This window comes from Zingiber officinale, chromosome 1B (genome assembly GCF_018446385.1).
Source record: "Zingiber officinale cultivar Zhangliang chromosome 1B, Zo_v1.1, whole genome shotgun sequence".
Taxonomy (NCBI): Eukaryota; Viridiplantae; Streptophyta; class Magnoliopsida; order Zingiberales; family Zingiberaceae; genus Zingiber; species Zingiber officinale.
This window is the reverse complement of record NC_055986.1, coordinates 11370267-11388418: the sequence shown is the minus strand read 5'-3', so window position 1 is coordinate 11388418 and position 18152 is coordinate 11370267. Positions and strand designations below refer to the sequence as shown.

Here is an 18152-nt window from a genome sequence, read left to right as displayed (position 1 = left end):
AATTTTGAGCATCAATACCTTCGATTAATTATTTCATCTCTATATCGGAAAAATTTTAATCCCCCGGCATTTTCCTGGTTCTTGGATAGATTAGCAGTGGACAAAATGATTATACTTCATTAAAAATGTTTAAAACATTACAACGCATTGGTCCCGTAGCTCAGTTGGTTAGAGCGTTGGTCTTATGAGCCGAAGGTCGCGGGTTTGAGCCCCGCCGGGACCAACATTTTCTTTTTGCTGCTTTGGCCTAGTAAACTTTCCGGAAATAATTAAATTTTCTAAACTGACTCTGTTATGCACCTTTATCCATTTTTTAAAAGAATATAATGACTGTTAATATTTGAGTTTGTTTCTGAACGTAGTTTACGTTTTTTTGAAACTTTTATTTAGCTTTCTTTGTTGAAAAAAATATATTACTTTTTGATAAGAGGAAGTTGCTCTAAAATTCCTATACAAACCTAAATATTTATTTCCAATCCTTATATCAGATTTTTTTTTCTTCCCAATATTTGATCAAACTATTTTATTTGTTTCAACTCTCTAACTCATGCAAAATTATTAATTTACTCTCATTTTAAATTAAAACCCTCAAATATTACTTATTTCTTTCCCAATTATCAACGCACTCCCTCTCCCCTTACTTTGAAGCTTCGCGACTCCAAACTATCAGCAACGCAATCCCCAACTTCCCCTCCAAATCATCGGAGATGACCTGACCTCCCCTTTCTTCGACCCTATAGCATCTCCATCGACTTTGAAGGCAGAAATTGGAGAACCGGTAAAACCCTACTTTCACCTTCTACCCAAGAAAAATTGATAAGTTATAATTTTCTACCATAGATTTCGACTAATTTGCTATTCTTGTGCAAAAAATCGAAGCTTTAGGTTGAATAATTTGCTATTTATAAGGTTGAATAAAACTGGGTTTGTAAATAAGATAAGATTTTAGGTTTAATTTTTTGAGTGGGGTTGTGTTATTTAGAGACAAATTTATGATAATTTTTTATTATTTAGTTCTTAAATATAATTTTTTTTAAATCATTAGGAAATCTCTGAAAAAATAATTCTTGAATTATATATGAATGAAGTTTTGATTTTCAGTTTTTATATGATTGAATCAAATGCTATGTTTTTGTGAATTAGATTAAAATGGATTCTGGAACTCTGAAAGTGGGTCATGCAACCTTGCATTTTTGGATAGTTGTAAGTGCAAGGACTAGTTGTTTGTGATTTTAATTTTCAGTGGTTGTAATTTCATAGATATATATGTGAGTCTTGGCAAAACAATGTTCGGAGATTATTCTCGAATATATGATTCTGCAATACCTAGCTCCGCAACATAAGATGTATATGACTTTGAACTACGATGATGATGTGCTCAATATAATACATTTTCATATGTGTATAAAGCTGAGCATGATCGATTTGAGGGTAGAGAGCAAAAACGAACATATCGACAACAACCTAAATTTGGGGAGGTAACATATATTATATCCCTCTTTATATTGTAGTTTTGATAATATTATATGTTACATCTAGCACAAGTGCATATGATATAGTTAAGTTGACACTATTAATTGTATCATATTGGCAAGGGTTGGGAGGAACAAACACAGTCAAGGAGTGATGAGGAGATCGAACAGGCCTTGTTGCCGAATATTATAGATGCTTAGATTAACTGCATGCATGGCGAAGGATAAAATTTCAAGGATGTTGCTGATTTTAGAAGATGTGTTAAAAAATATGTTGTTGTTACAAGATGTTCATTTGTTTATAGAAAAAATGACTACGAAAAGGTAATTGCTATTTGTAGTGAGAAGAGTTGTAGATGGAGAATTTATACTTCAAAATACAAAGCAGATAGTATATTTGCGATTTGAAAATACAACCTACGACATACATGTGGTGAGAATAATCTACATAGTAGAGGGCATCCTAAAGCCGATGCAACTTGGGTTGCTAATGTGGTGAAAGATAAATTGAGAGGAGAATCCTCTTATCACCCTTGTACAATTCAAAAAGACTTGCAAAGAGATTATGAGGTAGAGTTAGACTACCACAAAGTATGAAAAGGCAAGGAGTTAGCGATGCATGATATTCATGGCATAGAGAAGGGATGCTACGATATGCTAAGATGGTATTGTCATACTATTCGAGAAATAAATCCTGGCAGTGTTGCTGAGTGCGAGATTGATCCCGTAACATCTAAATTCAAACTGTTATTCATTTGTTTCCATGCATGTGCAGTTGATTTTCTTACTGGTTATAGGTCGTTGATTTTTTTAGATTGGACTCATATAAAGAATAAGTATAAAGGTTGTATTCTAGTTGCTGTGTCGAAGGATGCCAATGATAATTTTTTCATAATTGGTTATTCTGTACTGGATGCGGAGAATAATGCTAATTGGCAATGATTTTGTTATCATTTGAGAAGTGTCCTAATTTCGTATCAAAGCATTTCATTCAACGAGTTCATTTTTTTCTCCGACAAACATCCTGGGATTATGAAGGCAGTTGTGTAATTATTTGTGTGTAGTCACCATTCCTATTATTTGAGGTATTTAGTGGATAATTGTGTGAAGCAGGTAAATAATTACTTACTTTTGTCCAAATACATGTTTTGAATCCCAAATAATTTGTTACCTCATTCTAGGTGTTGCAAAATTATCCAAAACATAACAAAAAACATTGGTCTTCGGTATTCAAGAAAACTACGTATGCTCCATCTTTGCAAGAGAATGAACAACATATAAATAATATCATCGACTCTATGCCACTTACTAGAGAGTTTATTGTACAATCTCATCCTCAAAGTTGGGTAAATGCTTTGTTTCTTAGTGATAGATGAGGTGTTATGAATAATAACATAGCCGAGTGTTGGAATAATTGGGTTAAACCAGCTCATTATCTCCCTATTATGCCTATGGTTGACCACATACGAATGCAAATCATGAACATAATGTACCGATGACGTGAATAAACATTGGCGATGGTTAAGGAATTAAGTCCGAGAAAAGAGAAGGCTATTGCTTGAGTATATCTTGAATTTCGAAATTTGAGAGTGCATTGGTCATGTAATTGGAGATTTGAGGTAATTGATGGTGAAAAATCCTTTGCTGTTGATTTAATGGATAAGAATTGTTCATGTAGAGCTTGACAGATCAATAAGCTTCCATGCAAGCATGCTTGTGCTGCTATTGAGTTAAGGTCGTTATCGTTGTATGATTTTTTTGTTTGTATATATGTATTGAGTTAAGGTCGTTATCATTATCAATAATGTATATATGACATGACATGATATTTTTGTTTGTTTTTCATAATAAGCATGAATGCAAAATATAATGTCATGGCATATGATGGGCAAACAAAGCATGACAATTTAGCATAAATAAAATATACCTAGATATTGTATCTAAGTATCCTAAATCCTTAGCTAAACCTAAAATTGATCCTAGATTTGTCCTCAGTTCTCAAGAAAATGTCAAAACCTAACTTGACATTTCTTTTGGTTTTCCTCATTTGTGTCACTTAAAATTAAGTCCAATTACTCAAATGTTGGCACATTTTACTCTTCTAAAGAGTAATCAATTAATCTTTTTCATTTTCAAAGGTTAACAAAAACCTCGAAAATGTCTCCAAGTGCCAACTTTATCAAGGTTGGATTAACTACCCTACCCATTTAGAGTTGACACTCTCTAAACCCATCTAGGGTGTAGAGAATATGCTCCTCGAAACCCAAAACCTATTGGTACTCCTTGGATGCTCTAGGTACTCACTAGGAATAACTTCCCTAGATACCTTCCTAATGACCTTTCTAGGCTTCTTAGAAGTCTTGGTAACTTTCTCTATGTCAACTCTAGGGATAGCTTCCCTTGTGACCTTCTTGGTAACTTTCTTTGACTTCTTAGAAGTCTTAGTCACATTGGTTTTAGCAAAAATACTTCTAGGGATAACCTCCCTTGTATCTTTGACTTGACTCCTAGATCTAGGGTTGGTTCCATAACTATATGGAACCCTATAATAAGACAGAACATCCTTCTTGGCTTTGGGTTTGTATCCCAAACCTCTATTATCATTGGATGGTTCTTGTTTAACTCTCCCTAGGTTATGCTCATTTTAACCCTTAATAATATTTTTCATTTTCATTAGGGTCTTTTATAATTTATCAAGTCTTGACCTCAAGGCTTGGTTTTCCAACTTTAAATTTTTAGATTTTGATTTTTCTTGATTTCTATGAGCATTTCTATTTTTAGGCTTATAACTAAAATCCTTAGAGTTATTTCCTAATGTGTCTACCTTCCTAGCCTTAGGTCTTAGCATGATAGGCCAGGGCAGAAGTCTAGTTTACTTTAGAAAAAGAATTAGCATACCGCACCACTCATCTTAAATCAAAATACGGATAAGAATCAAATCATATGAGAGACTTCACACTTCGCCATTAAAATGAGCTCCAATATCTATTCCAAGGCAAGAAAGAACTCATTCTTGCCTTTTTTCTCGTAAATCAATTTAGGAAAGTACTCAACCCCTTCTTTTGGGCATAAAAAGCGTTTGGCAAGAAATTTGTAATTCTATCATGCTTCGTATTTTTATGATAAATAGTATTAAAATAATATAAATTATTTCTAGCATGCTTTTTATCATGGGTCAAAGGAATAGGTTCAATGAATGATACCTTGGATTTTACCTTGGAAGTTCTCTTTTGACTTGTGCTTCCTCTTTTGACTTTGGTTGGCTTCTTCCCTTTAGGACATTGACTCCTATAATATACTCTTTGATTTCAAGAGAAGCACACAATGTGCTCCTTGCCCTTGCGTTCCATGGGACCGACTCTCTTGGGCTTCTCCTTGCCCTTGGGTGCCACTTGGCCCTTCTTCTTGATCAATTTTGAACACTTGCTCTTATAGTGTCCTCTTTCTCTACACTCAAAGAAAATAATATGATTTTTATTATTTAAACTTGAAATTGTTATACCTTTGTGTTGGTCCCTTTGGAGGCTGGCAAGAGGGGAGGGGTGAATTGCCCTACAAAATAAAACTCGAGTCTTTCTCGGATTTCAACTATATAATGAACACTTGTAATAAATAAATAAAAGAGACTAAGTAAAGAAAAGCAGACACCAGAGTTTTACTTGGTTGGCAATCAGGGGATTACTAATCCAAGGAATGTAAGCGCACTATCTGATTCTCCTCTGGGCGGAGTAGTCTCTTTACAACGTTGACAGCACAAATGAAAAGAACACAACTGAAAGCACAGAAAGAATTGATTACAAGTGAGTTGTTCTTAAGGTTCTGGACCAAGGCTATATTTATAGCCTTGGTCGGGGTGCCTGGAAGGGTTCCGGGCGCCCTGGGGGGATAAAACTTATCCCCCAACGTTCAGATCGAGTCAAAACTCGATCTGGTCAATTTTACTGCTCAGGGCGCCCTGGAGGGTTCCGGGCGCCCCGGAGGGTTCCGGGCGCCCTGGAGGGCTCCGGGCGCCCTGGAGGGCTCCGAGCGCCCCGGACTGCTCCGGGCGCCCTGGAGCCCAAAGTCAACAACGTTGACTTTTTCGCCTCTGGTTCAGCTCGTCTCGGTCCGGGTCTTGTTCGCTCCGGCTCCGCTAGCTTGGGTGATCTCGGCCATCCGGAATAGGGCTCACTCGAACCCAAGTTCCGGCCTTCTCCTCGAGCAGCCTTCCTTCCCGGTTTCTCGTCCCTCGAACGCCGCGCACATTCTTCTCGTCCACCAGTGTACTCTTCCGCGGTCACCTCGTCCCTCGGACGCACCGAGCCCGTCGGCTCTCTCCCCGTGCCGTCCTTCTCGCTAGCCGCGTCTTCCGCTCGACTTCCTGTGTTCCTAAGCTCCTGCACACTTAGAGTGTAAAAAATGTCTAAGTAAAGACACTCTTCAGAATTTTTCTTTCAAGAAAAATTTAAGTAAAACATTTTTCAGATAAAAACAGTCATAAGTGTAAAAAGAATTTTAAGTTTGAAATTTATCTTAACATTCCCAAAAAACTTTTCTAATTAAAAAAAATTCTAAGTTAATATTCATAAGAAACAATTCTAAGTAAATTTTAAGAAAAATTATAAGGCAATATTATCATAAAAAATTCTAAGATAGCTTTCATAAAAAAAATTTCTAAGTCAATTTTCATAAAAATTTCTAAGATAAAAAAAAATTTCTAAATTTTTTTTTAAATATTTTCTAACACAAATTGAATAACTCTTTTAAAGAATTAAGTAATTTAAATTAATGCTTTTTCAGTTAGTCAATTAAACTTTTCATTTCGATACTTGACTTCCAGGTCGTGGCGAGGCACTAGGCCTTCTTGGTTATTGGAGCAACAACCACTTCCTTAGACAAAGCCTCATAAAGAAATTAGTTGTTTAATTTCCTTGCTGAAAATGCTAAGTCCGACTTTAATTTTAAATTAAACAGGTTTTTGGAACCCAGTAGAGGTTCCTACCTACAGGATTAACCAAGTATTTCCTAGGTATATAGATTTTTGATATATTTCTAATTTGATTTTGATGAAATCTATAATACCAGTTTAAACCTCTATAATTCCTAAAAGTAGAAATATTTGAACCATTAGATTTTTTCAATCTTTCTATTTCTTCTTTTAGTTTTTCATTTTCAATTTTTAATTTTTCAAAATCCTCTATAAGACATGATTTTTCCAAAATTCTCTTTGTTTCTAAAATTTTATTTTCTAATTTGACATTTTTATTTTCTAATTTATACATGGATTTAGTCATAGCTTTGATACCAAAGTAAAGTTCATCAGGGGGTAAGAGGCATACCTCACTTACCATATCAGACTTGAAGCCTGAATCTCCCCCTGCTTCGCTACTTCCATCTGAGGTCGCTCCCCCTTCATCGATGCTGGGTTCTGATGTACTTTGTCCTTCGTAGCTTGCCATCAGTGCTATCCCGGCATATTCTTGAGCTTCTGATTCGGTTGAAGAAGTGTCGTCCCAAGTTGCTTTTAGGTTGTGTTTCTTAGGTGCCTTCATTTTGACCTTCTTGAGTTCTGGGCAGTCTTCCCTTAGGTGTCCCTCCTTCTAACACTGGTAGCACCGTACCTTTCTTCTACCTTTTTGATTCTTTTTATTCTGCATTTTAAATTTATTAGATCTAAAAAACTTTTTAAAGTTTCTTACCATGTACGCTTCTTGATCGTCTTCAGAGTCTGACTCGGGTTCATCCTTGTTGGTTGCGTTCAGCGCCATAGTCTGGGTTGTGTCCTTTGATATCTCTGCATAACTAGTTTCGTGTAATTCAAGGGTAGAAAACAACTCTTCTAAAGTACTTACCTCCAGGTCTTTTGAGATGTAGTAAGCATCGACGATTGATGTCCACTCCGGAGTTCTTGGAAACGCGTTGAGCGCGTAGCGAATAGTGTCTCGGTTTGTTACTGTTTCACCAAGGTTTTTGAGACCAGTAACTAGTTCTTTTACCTTTTCATGTAGACCGGCTACTTTCTCACCTTTCTCCAGAGGGATGTTCATCAGTTTGTTGCGGAGGATGTCCCTTCTAGCGAGCTTTGCTTCGGACGTGCCTTCGTGGAGTTCCAAGAACTTCTCCCAAAGTTCTTTAGCAGATAAATAGTTTCCGATGCGGTTGACCTCTTGAGGCGGTAACACGCTCAGCAGGTGATGTTCCGCACAGCTGTTTGCTACCGACTCATTCTGCTCCTTCTTTGTCCAATTGCTCTCTTCTTTTTCTTTTCCATCTTTATCTATTGGAGCTACAAAACCATATTTCATAATAAACCAAATTTCAAAATATGTTTTTAGGAATACCTCCATACGACGCTTCCAGTCTGCGAAGTTCCCCTCGAATTTTGGTGGAACAATGCTTGGTCCGGCCATCTTTGTTGCTTCGATCGGCGGTTAGTCCTCCTGAAGCGCCTTGGCTCTGATACCACTTGTTGGTCCCTTTGGAGGCCGACAAGAGGGGAGGGGTGAATTGCCCTACAAAATAAAACTCGAACCTTTCTCGGATTTCAACTATATAATGAACACTTGTAATAAATAAATAAAAGAGACTAAGTAAAGAAAAGCAGACACCAGAGTTTTACTTGGTTTGCAATCAGGGGATTGCTAATCCAAGGAATGTAAGCACACTATCTGATTCTCCTCTGGGTGGAGTAGCCTCTTTACAACGTTGACAGCACAAATGAAAAGAACACAACTGAAAGCACAGAAAGAATTGATTACAAGTGAGTTGTTCTTAAGGTTCTGGACCAAGGCTATATTTATAGCCTTGGTCGGGGCGCCTGGAAGGGTTCCGGGCGCACTGGGGGGATAAAACTTATCCCCCAACGTTCAGATCGAGTCAAAACTCGATCTGGTCAATTTTACTGCTCAGGGCGCCCCGGAACCCAAAGTCAACAACGTTGACTTTTTCGCCTCTGGTTCAGCTTGTCTCGGTCCGGGTCTTGTTCGCTCCGGCTCCGCTAGCTTGGGTGATCTCAGCCATCCGGAATAGGGCTCACCCGAACTCAAGTTCCGGCCTTCTCCTCGAGCAGTCTTCCTTCCCGGTTTCTCGTCCCTCGAACGCCGCGCACGTTCTTCTCGTCCACCGGTGTACTCTTCCGCGGTCACCTCGTCCCTCGGACGCACCGAGCCCGTCGGCTCTCTCCCCGTGCCGTCCTTCTCGCTAGCCGCGTCTTCCGCTCGACTTCCTGTGTTCCTAAGCTCCTGCACACTTAGACACAAGGGTTAAACAAACGCTGGACCTAACTTAGCTTGTTTGATCACATCAAAACACCTTGGGGTTCCAACACTTTGCGTGTAGGGGTGGCGCATGATCCTCTAGTTGATTTTTTTTTATTTGTGGAGGTGGCACCATCTTCTTCTTCTTCATTTGACCCGAAAGTGGAAGTCTCTTCTTGTTCTGGTGTCAATACATGACGCTCCCTCTCAATCCTAGAGGTGGAGGTCTCTTTATCTTCATCCTCTTGCACATGAAACAAAGAGTATGCCCCCTCTTTGCTCTTTTGGTTGCACTCCTTTGAGGATGAAGCTTCTTGGACTTCTTCTTCGAAAGTTGAGCATCTCTCAACTTCGGAGTCCTCTTCCTCTTGGTCTTGCTCCAATGAGTCGCCCTCTTTGGATTTCTATTGGTTCGGTGCAGTGGAGGGTTCTTCATGAAGATTGGCCAATTTGCTCCATAGTTCATTTGCATCCTTGTATTCTCCAATTTTGTAAATGATTGTGCTTGGCAATAGACAAACCATTGCTCTATCTCTGTCATGAAGAAATTTTTTATTCTTAATTTCCAAGAATTGAAGCTTGTCATTGTGAATGGTGGAGACACCCTTGTGTCATATCCAAGTCCATCTTAGCTTGGAACTCCATTTGAAGTTGAGCTCTTTTGAAGTTTTTGACTTTGATGATCTTGCTTCAACTTCTTCTCCCTCTAGCTTGTTGCCCTTTCTAGTGATGATTTTAGTGAAGAGCGACCTCGCTCGGATACCACTTGTTAGGGTCAATTTGTAGCTAGAGGGGGAGGGGGTGAATAGCTCATCGCGCTCAAGTTGCTTGCTTTGATGGTATTGTTATAGTGGAAAACACTCAAGCAACTCTCACAACGCTAACACAAGAGATTTACTTAGTATCCACCTCAAGAGGAGGTGACTAGGATCCACATGTGACACACACTCCACTAATAAAAACACTCCTTCACGATAACTACCGAAGGCGGAAAAGCCTTGTACAAACTCTCAATAGAACAAGAAGAAAAGAAGAAGCGAATATAAAGAATCTCTTACAAGATTTATACAAATGAAAACCCTTCTTCTCCTTGTGTGAAACGCCTCTTGACCTTGGAAGTGCAGCAACACTTTGCTCCAAGAAGCTTCAAGAACTGGCGAAGAGTTGTGGAGAAACTCGCGTAAAGATCGGAATGGAGCTGGTGAAGAAGTGATGAAGAAATCACTCTCCAACGGCTTTAACCTGTGCAATGATCACATCCCAATTGATCGGCTGATCGATTGGGGAGGCTGAATCGATCGGCTGATCGATTTAGCCTTCTTCTATGCTTCTTGCAACTACACATGACAGCTGACTCCAATCAATTGTTCGATCGATTGGCGGTGCCCAATCGATCGGTTGATCGATTGGGTCAACCTTCACTCGCGCATGCAACCAATCGATCGACTGATCGATTCGACTACGATCCAATTGATTGGTTGATCAATTGGCCTCCCTTTGACTTGCTTAAATCAAGTCTAGGATCCCCAATTCCAACATCCAATCAACCGTGACCTATTAGAACTGCTCATGACTAACATCCGGTCAACCTTAACCTACTGGGACTTCTTCACCAAGTGTTCGGTCAATTCTTTAACCCACTTGGACTTTTCTCCTCGTGCCAAGTGTCCGATCAACCTTGACCCACTTGGACTTACCATTTCGTGCCAAGTGTCCGGTCCTCCATGACCAACTTGGACTTCCACCAGATGTCCGGTCATCCTTGACCCATCTAGATTTCCTCATGCCAAGTATCCGGTCAATCCTTTGACCTACTTAGGCTTCCCAACACCAGGTGTTCGTCATCCTTGACCCACCTGGATCTTCACATGTCTGGCTTCACTCACCAGGTCTTTCCATCTGCCTAGCTTCACTCACTAGGACTTTCCATCTATCTGACTTCACTCATCAGGACTTTTACCTAGCTTCACTCACTAGGGTTTTTCCACTGCCCGACTTCACTCACTGAGACTTTCACCTGCCTAGCTTCACTCACTAGGTCTTTCACCTGGCTTCACTCACCAGAACTTTCACAACTGCCTAGCTTCACTCACTAGGTCTTTCACTTGCCTAACCTCTAGTTAGGACTTTCCCAGTCAAGTATCCGGTCAACCCTTTGACCTACTTGACTCTTCTTCACATCAAACTAGTCAAACTTTGACCAGAGGGGAATTGCTCCAACAATCTCTCCAATCAAACGATTGCTCCTGCAATCTCCATATATTGTCAAACATCGAAATCCAAACATCAAGACTTAAGCTTGAGCCAACTCAAGCTCAGTCAACCTGGTCAACTTTGACCCAGGGATATTGCACCAACATGCCCTACTGATAGAAATAACCATCTCTAGTGATGCTATTGAGCACACTAAATGTAAAATAGTAGGTTCCACAACATCCTAATTAATGCTTATATTGCGTCCAATTGTAATTAATATTTAATAAATTATACTATAATTGTGTATATATATACTTTATTTTGGTTAAATTGTACCTAATAAAGTGGATTATGTACCTTATACTACATTTATACATGAATTTGGATATTTTGTGAATTTATTGTTTGGATGTATACTAAAAGCCTAGCTTTTGGTATAAACATTTATCTAGAAATAAGAATCACATTAGTCAAATGTCTACATTTATGATAAATGTAGTTGTTCAATTAATTTATATTGTAGATAACATGGTGTGTGGTGTCACACACAGAGGATCATGTTATCAGTACCTTATAAATTATAAACAGTAGCTCACGATCAAGATGGAAATGAACAAACCATTGGAAGGTCATAGTGTAATTAGGTATTAGTGTATCTTAACTATATAATTACACTAGTACACTTAGAGTGTATTGAGTAGGACTATTAGAGGTCGTTTCTTTTATACTGACTTTATAAAGGAACAAAGACCTCAGTTATTATGGAAGTGTGTGCTCTTAATCCTAATATAATAACAAGCACATATATTTGATATTTATTTCTTTAATTTATCAATGGATGAGATTTAGTTCGATAAATCAATAAGCTCGATAAGTTGGGAAATGATATCACTTATAGTGTGTGCTGTTGATTATAGAAGGAAACTATGTCCTAGTGATCTAGGTTGATAATGTCCCCAAGAGGAGCTCATAAGGATTGTCATGTTAAACACTGCAGGTGGACTTAGTTCGACATGACGATAAGGTTGAGTGGTACTATTCTTGGACTAAGATATTAATTAAGTGAGTTGTCAGTAACTCATTTAATTAGTGGACATTCGACATCTTAAACACAGGGAGATTAACACACTCATAATAAGAAGAAGCCAAAAATGTAATTTGGGATTGGTGCGGTAGTTCAATAATAATTCTTTAGTGGTATGAATTATTATTGATGAAGTTAAGTTGTGTGTTCGGGGCGAACACGGGAAGCTTAATTTCATCGGGAGACCAAAACCAATTCCTCCTCTCGGTCTCTATCGTAGCCTCTTGTATATAGAGATTTATACCCACCTATACCCACCTTTCTACCCACCTTAAGGTGGCCGGCCAAGCTAGCTTGGAGCCCAAGCTAGGCCCGGCCAAAGCTAATGGTGGAGCCAATTTTAGGTGGCCGACCAAAGCTTGGGTCCCAAGCTTAGATGGCCGGCCACTAGAAAATAAAAAGGGATTTTTATTAAAATTATTTCTTATGTGGATATCATGGTTTTAAAAGAGAGTTTGAAATTTAAATCTTTCCTTTTATAGCTTTCTACAAAAGATTAAGAAAAGATCTGAAATCTTTCCTTATTTGTAGATTGAAAGGTGGATTTTAATTTTAAGAAAACTTTCATTTTTTAACCAAGTTCATGATTTAAAAGAGAGTTTAAAAAAAAATTAAATATTCACTTTTATAAGTTTCTACAAAAGATTAAGAAAAGATTTGATATCTTTCCTTATTTGTAGATTGAAAGGAGATTTTAATTTTTTAAAGATAACTTTCTTTTTGGAAATTATCTACATGTTTAAAAGAAAGATTTTAATTTATAAAGTTTCCTTTTTACAAATCACCATGAAGGGAAAAATTATTGGAGAAATTTTTTATAAATTTCCGGAGACAAATTAGGAAGTTTTAATTAATTAAAACTCTCCTTGTTTATAGCTTTAATGTGGCCGGCCATGTAATGTGAGAAGAGAAAATTATTTTTAATTAAATAAAATTTTATTTTCATGGCAAAAGAATTAAGGAAGTTTTTTTTATTTAAATTTCCTTATTTGCCAAGACCAAGGATTATAAAAGAGGGGGTAGAGGTGCCTTCATGGCTAACGACTCTATTCTATTCTTCCTCTCTTTTCCTCCTTAGTGGACGGCCCTAGCTTCTCCCTCTTCTCTTCTTCTTGTGGCCGGCGGCAACTTCTCTAGGAGCTTGGTTGGTGGCCAGATTTTACTTGAGGAAGAAGAAGAAGGAGGAGGCTTTGTTTCCTAGCATCCCTTGGAGCTTGGTGGTGGCCGAACCTCATCCTTTCATGGAGTTATTGTGGTGGCCGAATCTTACTTGGAGAAGAAGGTGGCTTAGGTGGATTCTCATCTCGGTAGATCATTGCCCACACAACGTCTGGGATAAGAAGAGGAATACGGTAGAAGATCAAGAGGTTATTTGCTTACAAAGAAAGGTATAACTAGTAATTATTTTCCGCATCATACTAGTTTTCTTTGTATAGTTATTTTTGAAAATACCAAACACAAGAGGCATATGATTCTAGAGTTTTCAGATTTGTTTCGAATTTTGGTTTTCTTTGTTTTCGAATTTGTGATTCGATTGTTGTTTTTGGTTAACCTAGAGTTATTTAAGGAAATTAAATATTAGCTTTCCTTAAAAGACTTTGTCTAGGCGGTGGTGGTTGCTCCCATATCCAAGAAGGTCATGTGCCTCGCCATGCAGTCCTGGAAGCCAATTTTGGAAATTAATATTTAATGGAATTAATAACATAGGTGGATTTGAATCAATAGTGTTAAGTTTCGCTTGCGATTCAAATCTAAACCATTAAGAATAGATAAGTTAAATTTGGAATCAATGATGTTAAGTTCCGTCTGTAATTCCTAATTTAACTTCTAAAGAACACAATAGGTTATTTAAGGAAAGGTTTAACACTTGTACAAAATTTTGTACAGTGGAACCGGTACGATTTTCCTAGGACTAACCAACATTTATATGTACCTTATACTAATAAAGTGGATTTATACATGAATTCCTACAAGAAATAAGTTGAATCCACATTATATGATCAAGTATGTACACAAGGTGATATGTCCAAAAAAACTCACAAACTATTAACCTCTCTAGAATTTGGTTATGGATGCATATCACATCATGTGAATATCACACATATTTTCCTCTTCTACTTATGAAGTATTGACTCTCATATTGGTTCATTCATATTTATGTTAATATTTTGGTTAAATTATACCTAATAAAGTGGATTATGTACTTTATGTTGGTGTGGTTAGCACTAACGATCTAACTCAGGTTTTGATGAATGACAAATCAGGTTAAGTTAGGTTTGACGTTATTTAACACTCTGATCGAGTGTACATGCTAAGTCTAGACAGGTCAATGGGCTGACCGGATGTCTGTCATGAAGTCCAAGCGGGTCGACGGGCTGACCGGACGCTTGGCACGAAGTCTAAGTGGGTCTACGGGCTGGCCGGACGCTTGGCACGAAATCCAGCTAGGTCGATGGGCTGACCAGATAGCTGGCGTGAAGTCCAGACGGGTCGAAGGGCTGACCGGACGTCTGGCAGGTGAGTAAAGGTAAGTCACTGGAAGGGAGTGACTGTGAGGACGCGTTCCCGGGAAGGGAACATTAGGCGTCGATCGCGCTTAGATCCATTTCGGATATCTAAGTCGAGATCGTGACTAGATTCCGGTCTAAGAAAGACGGAATCTAAGTCATACTCTTGATATTGAATTTATAAACTGTGCTAATACTTTGTTTTGCAGAAAACATATTATATATTTGCCTCGGACTAACCTTGTCTTGCAGGAGAAGGAATCTCTAGAGAAAGGTGGTCCGGGCGCTTGGAGGGGATCCAGGCGCCCAAAACAGGTCCGGGCGCCCGGGAGGCAATTTCTATCCTGATCGCGTCGTCGCCATGTGGACTCGCTGGTTGGACCTGCCACGTCTCACTAGGCCGCCCGGAAGGGATCCGGGGCACCCCGAGCCTCATATAAAAGGACGGTTAGAGGTGGAGCCTAAAATCAACAACTGATAAGAAGATCTTCTACTGCTTGCTCTGCTGCTCTGCGCTCCTGCGACGCTAACGAAGCTCCGACAACGCACTTTTTCCTTTTTGATTTATTCCTTTGTCGGTATTGCTTTTATTTTCATTAGCATATTCTGTACTTAGTTTGTAATAATTTTTGAACTGCTAGTGATTGCCCACCGAAAGCACTCAACGAGTGTGGGCCTTGGAGTAGGAGTCGACACAGGCTCCGAACCAAGTAAAATTAGTTTGTGTTAGCATTGCTTACTTTTTCCACTGCGCTTAACTCTTTTCGAAAGAATTTTCGTAATCGATATTCACCCCCCCTCTATCGAAACATCACGATCCAACAAGTGGTATCAGAGCAGGTACCGCTCTGATTTGGTGTAACTACCAATCAGACAAGGGGGTGATTTGTTTTTTTAATTTTTTTTCTTCTATTTTCGGATTTCAATTTTTCGTAAAATTCCAAACTGGTATAATTACCTTTTTGGAAATCTCCTTCCGTCGTAATTACATCTAAATTGGTGCAGCACAAATTTAGTTATTTTTATTTAATTCTTCCCACACTACTAATCCAAGACAAAGTCTTGGAACCTCTCTATTTATTTTTTTTGTGCAGATTAAAAATGTCGCAGATCGAGGGCTTCAACATAGTGCGACCTTCCTTTTTCAACGGGGATGATTTCCCGTACTGGAAGAAGCAGATGGAAGTATATCTAAAGAAAGACTTCGATCAATGGCTGAGCGTCACAAAAGCCTACAAAATACCAGTAGATAGCTTCGGGAATCTACTGGATCCTGAAGAATAGACAACAGACTTAAAGAAGAAGGCATCAACGGAGAACAAGGCAATCAACACATTACAGTGCGGATTAACTAGAGAAGAACTGAACCGGGTTGGACCACATAAAAACGCTAAAGTGTTGTGAGACAAACTGATCGAGTTGCACGAAGGAACGAGTGACGCTAAGGTAACAAAACGAGACTTGCTTCTAAATAGAATATTTAACATAAAAATGCAGGAAGGAGAAACGGCCAGCCAACTCCACGTAAGAATCAAAGATATTCTCAACGGACTCCACGCAATAGGACACCAAATGGAGAACCGGGACTTAATAAGGTATGCCTTAAACGCTTTTCCACGCAACAGCTTGTGGTCATCTATCGTAGATGCCTACAAGATCTCTAAAAATTTATCAAAATTAAAACTAGATGAGCTTTTCTATGAATTAGAACTGCAAGAGTAAACTAACGTCGGGGTCGAGAAAGGTGTAGCTTTATTTACAGGTTCCTCAAAAGAAAAGAAGAACAAGTCTGAACCTGAAGAAGATTCTGACCAGAACTCTGAAGATGAAGAACACCTGGTGAACCTGGTAAGGAAGATGTTCACCAGGAGGAAAAGAAGTTTCAGCAAGAAGGGCCTTCAAAAGATCAATTCTCCAACCGAATCGAGGAGTGTGACGTGCTTCAGATGCAACAAGAAGGGCCACTACAAGAACGAGTGTCCGAGATTGAAGAACGACAAACCGAAGCCGACCAAAAAGAAGGCCCTCAAAGCGACTTGGGACGACTCCTCCTCGGACGAATCAGAAGCAAAAGATCAGAAGACCAGAGCCACCTCGCGCTGATGACCCGCGAAGCAGAGTCGGAAGACGAATCGGAAGACGGGTCCGAACCCGAATCGAGCCACGAGTCCGTACTCGTTTCCGAAGGTTCCGAAGAGGCATTCCTAACCCTAAACCGAAAGTTTTTTAAAATTATTTCTTGCTTAAATAATAAGTTAGTTAAATTAGAAAATGAAAACAAATTGCTCCTAGAGATCCTCAAGGAACAAGTTGAAAATAATAAACCAACTCAAGATCTAACACTTGAGGAGGAGAATTCATCATTAAAATTAGAAATTAATAATTTAAAAAATATGTTAGAAAAATTTACGACCAGATCAAAAAATTTAGACTTAATCCTAAATAATCAAAAAGCATGTTATAATAAAATCAGACTCGGATATAAGTCGAACTCAAATAAAACTTTTAAATCATTAATAACCCAATACAAACCAACAAATAAAACCTAGGTTCCGAAAGCGTGTTTAGCCACGCAAATAGGACCTAACCAATATTATATCCCTAAAGATAAAATATATTACGTAAAGTCAAACAAACCAAATAAAAAACCAGAACACAAACCTAAACAAAAAAATTTAAAATCTAAACATATTAGAACTCAACAAAATTTAAACTATCACCAAGTAAAATATAATTATAAAAGAAATAGACATAAACCGAGAACTAAAAATTAAATTAATGGCCATTAATTCAGGGGAGACTCCAGAATAGCTGGCACCTCCAAAACTAACCTACCCGGCAGGGTAACCCTAACCAACCTACCCGACAAGGTAATTAGGATTAGTTAAAAAGGTTCAAGTTTAACTTGAAAAATGGTACTGGTGAAATTTTGGATGATAGTACGTTAGGGAAGCTTAGTCTATGCATGTCTAGGAAGATATGGCTTCAACTTGGTGCATTTGATTAAGTGGAACTAATCGAAGCTACCCTTTATGGATCCTAACCAGTTAGACCAAGGTTTTGTACTAAGTCCAATGGATAGGACTATTTGGAAAACATCGAAGGCATGGTTACTTTAATGATGTACAAGTGACTCACCATAGCCCAGAAGTTTATCCAGAGAACACGCCTATTTGTTGAACCCAAAGCTAAACCTGAATCTAACACAAGTTAAAAACAAACCCTAAAATTGAACCTAATTCATCTCACAAAATTCTAGGATTCCCTGATTGAAAACATAGATCGAGTGAGATAACTGTTAACTTTAAATTAAAATTAAATTAAAATTAAATTAAATTTTAATTAAAATTAAATCAAATTAAATTTAAACTAAATTAAATTAAAATTAAAATTAAAATAAATTTAAATTAAAATTAAATTAAATTAAAATTAAATTAACTTAAAATTAAATTAAATTTAAATTAAAATTAAAATTAAATTAACTTAAAATTAAATTAAATTAAAATTTATTTAAAAAAAATAAAACTTAATTTTTTTTAACTTAAAAATTTATTTTTAAATTTTTAAAACTTAAAAATTTTTAAATTAAAATTTATTTTAAAAATTAAAACTTAATTTTTTTTTAACTTAAAAATTTATTTTAAAAAAACTAAAAATT

General features: G+C 37.8%; 1 non-coding gene across 1 annotated transcript; it reads left to right on the top strand.

The window, feature by feature from the left end:
• The first annotated feature begins 149 nt into the window (after positions 1-149).
• Positions 150-223, top strand: TRNAI-UAU. Its single transcript has one exon. It is a non-coding gene; the product is annotated as a tRNA-Ile (tRNA).
• Positions 224-18152: the final 17929 nt, after the last annotated feature.